Consider the following 9,045-nt stretch of genomic DNA (forward strand, 5'->3'; position numbering starts at 1 on the left):
ATTAAAAGGCTTTGCTTTTCCCCAGCCTACTTTTGAAATCTCTTAAAGCTGTAGAAATGGTGTGTCTGAATGTTTCTCACAAATGTTTATCTTCAAATGACATTGTTAAGAAAGTAGGAAGGTTTTTTTTTTAATATAGCAGAATTCTGTACATTCTGTTACCCTTTGCAGTGTGTACCGAATGCCTTTAATTCCCTTTTATAATCTACGATTCTTGTTTGACATATATGTATTCAAGAGTCGGTGCTCAGTAAAATAGTTCAGAACATTTCGGAGACATTATCCATCTAAATAAAGTTACTTGAATTGCCCTGTTTGTAGGATCAGGCCCACTAATGATTGCAACAATAGTGCGAGACCAGCATGGAGGGGTGCCTTCTGGGAATAAACATATTTTGGCAACCTTGTTCCACATAATCTTGCGTTTTTATCGGTTTTATATATATCTCTACAGACAAGTATACCTAATTAGTAAGGAAAGAGTAAAAATGGCATACCGGTAAATTTATGAAGCGGGGGATTTTAAAATAATGCTTGGCAGTTTACGTCTTTCTTAGTGAACAGACTGCAAATGCAAACTTGACTCTTTAGTCAAAAACACTTTTATGAACAGTTGGAATTTCATTTTAGTACCAGGCCCTTTCTTCACATTTTGCCGATGATGTATTAAGCAGTAACACAAAGCAATTAGTGAAGTAAGTATAAAAACTGTTCATAAATAGAAAAGTTAATTCATTCATTATTTCATGCTTTTGAAGCTCAAGAAAACATCGTGGAAAAAAGAATAAATATCACAGTGGTTAGTTTTCACAAATAATTACTTTTTTAATTGAAAATGTCAGTGAAATCAAGGACTATTGAATAGTATTCACATACTTTCAAAGTAATTCAGACTGCAATAATTTCTGCTGTCATACGTCTGTGTTTTAATAAAGGGCAGGTAAATTGACAAGTCAGCAAGGAGACGGCATAATAGCATTTCTCCAGTTAGAAGGAGCTTGCGTAGGGAGAGAAGGATATTGCTGTTTGTCTCTATTTTTATTTGTGTGATTTCCTTTCTGCGATAGGTTGTGCAGGCTACATATATTTTCAATACTTCAAGATCAGGTGGGAATTTCAGCTAAGTTGCAAAAGGCTCTGCTACTAAAAAAATAAGGCAAAGTCTGGGTGTAGCATTTCTAAACGAAAAATTTAGAAGGTAGATTCTTGAGATAGATCTGGGACTGGATAGCTGCGGGATTTTTCTGAAGTCTTTATCCCCTCGCTGTTCCTCAGTGAGGTGAGAAGGTATCATGGACAATCATACAAAACTATGACATATGCTTGGACACAGGTCACTCCAACAGTCTCATTCTTTTAAGTCATTTAAATGCTAGATTAAAGGAAGCTAAACCTTTTATTTTAATGGGTATCCCTTTCATGTGCACCGTGATGAAGAAACTTTTGCTCCTAGAGAAAGAAGAGGGATGGGGGTGTTACCCCCCAGCTGGATCACACTGAGAATATGAGGATGAGAACTGCAAAATCAGAATAACGTTTGTTATTCTGATCACACACACACACACACACACATATATATATATATATATACTGCCTTCCTGTAAGACGCATTCTGATTTTGCTCCACTAATATCTAATTCCTGTCATCACATTCTCTTAACATTATTATTTGTTATTCTGGAGAATTGTTATCTTTCACACAAACTTTGTATTAATATAGCAAAGCAGCTTACTCTTGCTGTCTAAGAAACAAAAGGCTTATCCTATGTTTGAATGGATTTTGATATCTGACATCCACATCCAGCCTCACCTCTCCTCCTTCTCTGTCCATAAGTAATAATCCAGGCAACACCTTTGTTTGTTTTTTTTTTTTTTTTCTTTCCCTTTTTTTTTTTTTTTTTAAATTTTTGGGTGGTTTCGGCAATGGCTGCTACTCTCATTCTGTTCTTCATGTACACAAACTGCATCTTTCCAGTGTGGATGTGAATGCTGTCCCCTTGTGGATGATGCTTACAGTCTTAACTGCTGCCTGCAAAACTGAGCAGTACCCTTCATCCAGTTTAAGGTGGTGTCTGGTGCATTGCATTCATTTAGCATTACTAAAGGACAGAATTAAGGTTCTTTTTGTATCTCGTCCCACTGTCAGCTAAATCTTTCCCAGAAAAGATGCAAAGCTGAGGTCATTTTTTTCCATCTGTGAGGGGTCAGTTACTGCAACAAAGTCGCTCCTGGCTGAGGTTATAAGCCTGTTAGAAAGCGCCTATGCTAGCAGCTGAATAATTTTCTAGACCAATTTTTACCATTTCTACTAATGAAAACAGCTGGGTCATTCAATCCAGTGATCGATCTCCAATTCTAACCTGTCTTGGATAGCGCGGCGCGCTGCCCTGGCAGGTGCCCTCCCCGCAGACAGGCCCCCGGCCTCGGCCTCGGCCTCTGCCGTGAAACACGTCCATGCTGCCCCTGTCTATCCCCACTCTTGGCACCTCGGGGGGCACAAATTCCCCCGTAAAATATTATTGCTGCGGCACGGGGGCTAATTCTGCTATTTGGCATTGACAGGGCTGCAGGGACTAAGGCTGTGCATTCGGTCTCTCCAGCTGAAAAGCAGATCTACGGTTAAAAAAGGTGTGGTTCTGCTGGGATACAGAGGCAGTGTGTACAGACAGTGATGTAACTGTAGATGTAGTGGGGTTTTCTTTCACTATTATTATTTGAGTCTATCAGCAGAATAAATCAAATTTAAGATACCAAAATTCTGGCTACCTACTACCTGGATTCTTTCTTTCCTCCTGCGAAACTGAGCGAAGGATATGTGACAGTTGCTGGAGCTTTTTTATGAAAAGCTTTACAATCTTTTCAGGACCTGCACAGGAATAAAAAAAAGTCAAATGGATGACATTTAATCTTCCTACGGCGAATAGTAATTACAGGCAAGATTTTAAAGTGGCTCTGCTCATATTCAAACTGGGTGGTTCTTTTCTCCTTGCATCGCATGGGGATTTACTGTACCGTGGATGCAAAATGTAAATGATTGGGCAATTCAGTGAAATTCAGACATGCACACAAAAATGTCTTTCCAACTTTTTCACACGTGCCCTTAAACTGAAAATGGATTTTCCTAGTGGTTGATTAACCAGAAATGAGTTGTTGTTCGCTAGGTTGAGGGGAGAGGAGTTCTATAGTATTAGATTAGTGAAAGGAGTGAACAGCTTCAGGTTAATTCAACTAGTCTTCTATTTTTAATCTCCAAGGAAACAGCTGAGTTGAATGTTAATTAAACAGCAGTCTTTGATCCACCCAGCCACTCCCAGAGGCATAATAATAGTATATAAACGCACACACAGCAAATATATAATAGGTACATTTAAGAGAGTGCATCTAACCTTGCCGTATTCACATTTAAAATGTTTCTTGCTGACCCATTCTTATATTATTTAAATAGGGGAAGGGAAAAACAGGGGAAAACGCTAAGTTAAACTTTGATTATCTGAAAGGTAGGGCAGCAGAGCAAGTGTGAATTCCTATTTTGAGGATGCATAAGGGTTAATGATTAGAAGAGTGGAATCAGGAAAGACCTTAAGCCCAGATCTATGACACTGGTAATTGAGCTGATTGATTACGACATCTCGTTTCAGACGACTATTGATTTAATCTAGTCTGCAGTCCCATTGGCCCCAGAGGTGCTCCCGAGTGAGGCTCAGCACTTGAACCTGGGTACTCTTCCCTACTCACCGTCTGGATATAAATTTCCAGAATCTGCAGCCATTTATAATTTTCACTCATCTTTATGATTTTATTCAAAAGCTTCTAATTTCAGCAGTCTAATGTTTTTAACCATTGAGGAGGCAGATGCAGGGAAAATGAGATGGCACGGAATGAAAAGGGTGGGTTTTTTTGAGGAAAAAAAAAAAAAAAGGCAAGACAGAGAGCTGGGGCTATGTGGCTAGTATTTGCATCTGTTGTTTCTGATTCGCAGAGCTAGCAAAGACTGCTTTTGGAGGCAGTCCACAAAGCTGGGCTATCAGTAGGCAGTTTGCTGTACGCGCACGTTCAATTATTAAAATAGTAGACTTTTTTTTCTGTCTGATAGCCATAGCGAGGTCATGACATTAATTTATCCAGGGTATTGTGGGTAACTATACAGAAAAAAAGCATAAAGGGCACAGATGCTGGAGCAGCAAAAAATGGATGGGTCTAAGCAAAAGGAGATTAAGAGGCGATGACCAATCTAATGAACGTATAGCAGTAAGAAGCCGGCATCCGTCACAGACTATTGATGGCAATAAGTATTTTAAGCCATGCTGTGCATGTGTTAATTTTTTTTTTTTATATACCTCAGTAAATGCTAAGCTGAATGCTGTAATCCTGTATTTTTTCAGTTTCCCAAACCTGATTTCGGTCTTGTTTTTGTTGTCTCATGCTTGACGTTCTCTGCTCACTCTCTGTCTCTGTCTGTGGGTGTGTGTCTGTCTCCATCTCTCCCTTTCTCTGAGATTACAAACTTAACTGTTTCCTAATTGTTTACTTTCCTCCATCCTTTACCTAAGAAATTAATTACCATCACGACAACCGGTCATAAGCACGTACGAACTGGGCTTGGGGCGTGTACCCCGGCATTTTGGCTTCCTTTCTTTACTTCGGGGCTGCGCGGTGTTTTCTTTTGGACCTTTCCCGCGAGTGGATGCCCTTCACGTTTGCTGCCGCCGTAAGGTTGCCAAACAGCTACCTGAGCCGGGACTGCGGTGTAGCACTGCATCCTGGGACCTGCCTGCCCGGCTACGCCGAGAGTTTCTACGGCACCAGGCAGCTTTGAGAATTGGCTGGCGAATTGCGTATCACCTGTCCCCCCCCCCTCTGGTAAATAATTCTTATACCGCGAATCACAGCGGTGTGGTATTGTCTGGAAAAATAATTCCCAAATACCGTTGGCGTAAAAAGGGAAAAGCCGAAAGATTGTCAACACCGTAACTCATTAAAGTCCCTTGCCTTAAGAACAAAGGAACAAGGTAAAAATGCACACAATAATTATGCTCTGTGGATTTTCATAGCCTGTCAGACAACTTGTGCCTGTGTTTCAGTTAACAGCCTTTGTGCTTTGTTTTGTGTTGTGTGCTTTATATAGGCGTCTTGAGTTTCTCTGTGCGTGTGTATGTGTATATTCTATGTACGTGTATCTGTGCAGACTGCTCACGGAGCAAATACCGTACAGTTAAATACACAAGCGTAGCTCAAACATGCATTTTCAGTACTCGGTGTGGTGGTGCGGGTGTATTGCCATTGTTCTCTCGCAGTGCTCCCTCTGACGCAAGCAGCTATTATTTTTTATTTTATTATTTTAGTTAAGAAATCGAAAAGGAAAAAAAAAAAAAAAGAAAAAAAAATACTGAGTCCGGTTAAATACTGATTGATGCCCAGAAACTCACGATTTCAGTACAGTGAATGGTGATTCAGACCCTGGCAGTGTTTTGGCTATGAGACAATTCCTACTTATAAAGAGCACAATGGGGGGGGGGGGGGAGGATAGCATAAATTTTGAGGAAGATTAATATTAGTCTTTTTAAAGTTCATTATTTTCTGAAGAAATGGATCCTTGTAGCTTTTGCGAGCTAGTGTGTCCTTCCCACTGGTATTTATTCGAGCAAAGGAAAAAATGAAGAAGGCGTAGAATAAACTCCTAAGACTGTTCAAGAATTACTGGCATTATTTCTCTCTACATCACGTGTGAGCCTGGGTTGCCTGCTATTCCTGAGGCAGAGGATCGAGGATGAAAGTCTGTGTGTCAGAGCCTGTTTTCACAACTGCATTTGGAGATCTGTCTTATTGATTAGGAAAAAAAGGGGGTGGGAATAGGAGTGTGAGGTGAGGGGAGGACCGACTGACTACTGGCTTATTGCAGCTCAAGACATTTTCTTCCGGAAAGATGTCAAACAACTGAGACACAGCAACAGAGGAAGTAGAAAGGTGGAAAAATAAGAAGAGGGACCTTTTGGAAGAAATGAAGGCATTCCTTATGAGAGCCTTGAGGCTTTTTTTTTCTTCTAACATCTGACCCACAAGGGCTAGAGTGACAGCGTCATGCAAATGCTGCAGTCCAGCAGGTCTGAGAGAGGGTGGATGCTAGAGAGTGAGTTAATGTTAATGATGAGTGCAGTGAAAATACCAGCCGATACCACCCCCTCCACACACAACTGCTCTGAGTCAGCATCCGCTGCTTTGCCTTGCCTTTTTGTGCGCGCGTGTGTGTGTATGTGCGCGCGCATGTGTATGTGTGTGTGTGTGTGTGTGTGTGCGTGTGTGTGCTAGTGACTGTGTGTGTGCATGGAAGGTAAAGCCAGTCAGTCAGTGAGAAGCAAAGGTACGTTTGAGAGCAACTAAAATCTGACTGATTTCCATCTTCAGAGCATCAGATGTATTCCCTAAAGAGGATGGGTCTATGCGATGGGGGTGGTATAATTATGTTAATGTCATATTTATAGAGGGGAGAGATTTTTCATTCTAATTATTGATTTGGAAGCTGTGGTCAAAACTGTTTGTTGAATCATGATCAGCTTTAAAAAAAGAAATTGAATGAAATCTAGGGACTGCTATACATATATATATCTCATATATATATTTTGTTTCGTTTAACTATTTTGTGTCTGAGGCATAACTGATTGAATGGTGCACAATGACAAAGAAACGGTTCTTATATAATGTTGCATTATATCATCAGCTGAAATAATATTTTAAATAATCCAAATTGTTCTGAAATCTGAAGTGTCATTCTGGAGGGGAGGGTGAAGGGCAGGGGTGGGGGTGGGGGTGGGGGGCACTGGCAAATCTTTTCTTCAGCAGAATGCTCTGTACAGCTTTCTTGTAAATGGATGATTCACCTGTGCGACCAGCAGAGATTCTAATTCTTCCCCCCCTCTTCTCTTTTTTTCCTTTTTAAAGCTGAACGGCTTCCCGAAGAGCACTGAGTTTTCTATGCCAGATTCTGCTCCAGTGGCTAGGACCTTTATGGCTGCTGTTTCTTTTGCTCTGGGCTCTGATGGAGAGAAAAAAAAAAAAAAAAAAAGCCACGATGGATCCTGTCCCTAAAGTAGAAATTTTCTTTTTCGTTCTGCAAACAAGGCTAAAGATCGGAGGAGAATGAATGCGAAAGTAATTTGGGATTGTGGTCGTGCCATTAAAAGTATTCGGCTTCAGAATGAAATTATTCGGGAAATCCAAGCATTTCTTCTTCCTGTATCGACAGTATTTGAAAGTTATGTGTGCTTTGAGTAATCTGGTTCAAGTGACAACAATCTCTGCATGTCAGTGTTTTCTACAGCTTACGGAGCGAAAGCTAGTTTTGCCATTGGAAAGGAAGAAGCTTTTGCTAGCAGTCTGTAGAAGGATTAAATGTTGAACGTGGGGAAGAGGCAAAAAGTGAATACACGCCCAAAGGTTATCCTTACATCGTGAATGGGTTTAAAGTACTCTGTATCCCAGGGCCCACCTGAACAGTAGGACTAAAAGTATAATGGGGAAATATTTCAATTAGAAACCCCTTAACAAGCATTTAATCCTTCTTTCAGGCATTAAGGGAAATAGAATAAAATTGTTACTGTACAAATCTGCTGGAAGCGGATTTTAACCCGTTTTTAGACATTTCCCTCTAATGCATTATAATATGGCTACTTGCAGGACGAGGCAGTGAAGATTTTTTTCCTGTGTTCTTCGTTTTTTTCTTTTCAAAACTTAAGGACTATACTCTAAGAAAAGTCTGTTCAGTCAGCTGATACATTGTTTGAATGTATGTATGTGTATTGCCTGCTTATTTGGTCTTTTCTGCCCCCTACTTGAAACTGTGGTTTGTTTATTTGGGGGGAAGGAGGGGTTGTTGATTTGGGGGGATGTTGTTTTGGGGGGTTGTTTTGGTGTTTTTTTTAGCAATAGCAGTGAAAGTTTTACTGACAGCGTGTATGACTACTAAGCAATTCAGTTTATTGGAAGACGAATTCTTCTGGATCATATCAGACTTTTCCTAGTCCCTGAGACCCTAACTTGTGAGGTTTTTTAGCAACAATCACAAGTCAGGCTCTTGGGACCTAGGCGGAGGGGAACCAGCAGCTTTGGACTGTGATTGTTTCTCTGCAGAATTTAGAGAACCAAAGGAGCTTTCCTTGTCTGGAAGGGAAAAAAGGAAAAAATACCTATTATTTCAAATGTTAAGTAGCAGAACTGTTCCTAAAAGAAAAAAAAAAACCTGTTATCCATCATTGTGCAACATTAGGATGTTACCTATTTATGTTTAGAAAACTGGATTACATGCCATGTAACATTTAGCATTAAAATTGAAACTGAATGCCCGTTTGTACCTGAAAAACAAAACCAAAAACCAAACCAAAAAACCCCAACTCAAAACAGATACTAAAATACACAAAAGGCTTTCAACCATATTATTATTATTATTATAGACAAATCTGATAGATAGTTACTGCAAAGTGTGTTACAATACCATAGAAATGTATTGTAACGGCATTAATTAACTTTTAAAACATAAACCATCAGCACTGGTGTTTTGAGGCCTAGAAAGCATTCATTCTATTATGGTTTGAATAATTATTTCAGTCTACAGGAAAACTGTTGCTCAGCTTTTCCTGTAACATGGGACGAAGATTATTTTGTAGTTAGGTGCCATCATTTTTCTTTGTCTAAATGAAAACACAATATGGCATTTAAAATATTCTCTCATTTAATTTACATTTTAATCTGATAGAGAATATTGGTGTAAAAATTGTATGACAGCATTAAAATGACTTTGCACACAGAATGACATTTCTTGTACCTGTTCAATTTAAACTGAGCCGGCAATACTCTGAGCACCGGACTCAACTGCTAGCCTCTCCATCACAAAAAAAAAAAAAACATGACAAAAACCAGAGTGAGCTTTAGGTTGTCCCTCATGCGTTAAGTACTTCACCGACTTTGCATAAGAAGATTCATAAGCACACAAGTTATTCTGCACTGTTCATTAGACTTCAACTTCTGATCTACAGCACATAATTTGATTTGTAT

The 9,045-nt window shown here is 39.7% G+C and overlaps 1 long non-coding RNA gene across 2 annotated transcripts in view; it reads left to right on the forward strand.

The window, feature by feature from the left end:
• LOC309686047 overlaps positions 1-7,420 on the forward strand; it is a 191,523-nt gene extending 184,103 nt beyond the window's left edge. For both annotated transcript variants that reach the window (XR_014270509.1, XR_014270510.1), the window contains one exon: positions 6,937-7,420. This is a non-coding gene — a long non-coding RNA (uncharacterized lncRNA). The remainder of the gene's footprint in view (positions 1-6,936) is intronic.
• The last annotated feature ends 1,625 nt before the right edge of the window (positions 7,421-9,045 follow it).

The sequence above is a fragment of the Vanellus vanellus genome (genome assembly GCF_965231255.1).
Source record: "Vanellus vanellus genome assembly, chromosome: 1".
Lineage (NCBI taxonomy): Eukaryota > Metazoa > Chordata > Aves > Charadriiformes > Charadriidae > Vanellus > Vanellus vanellus.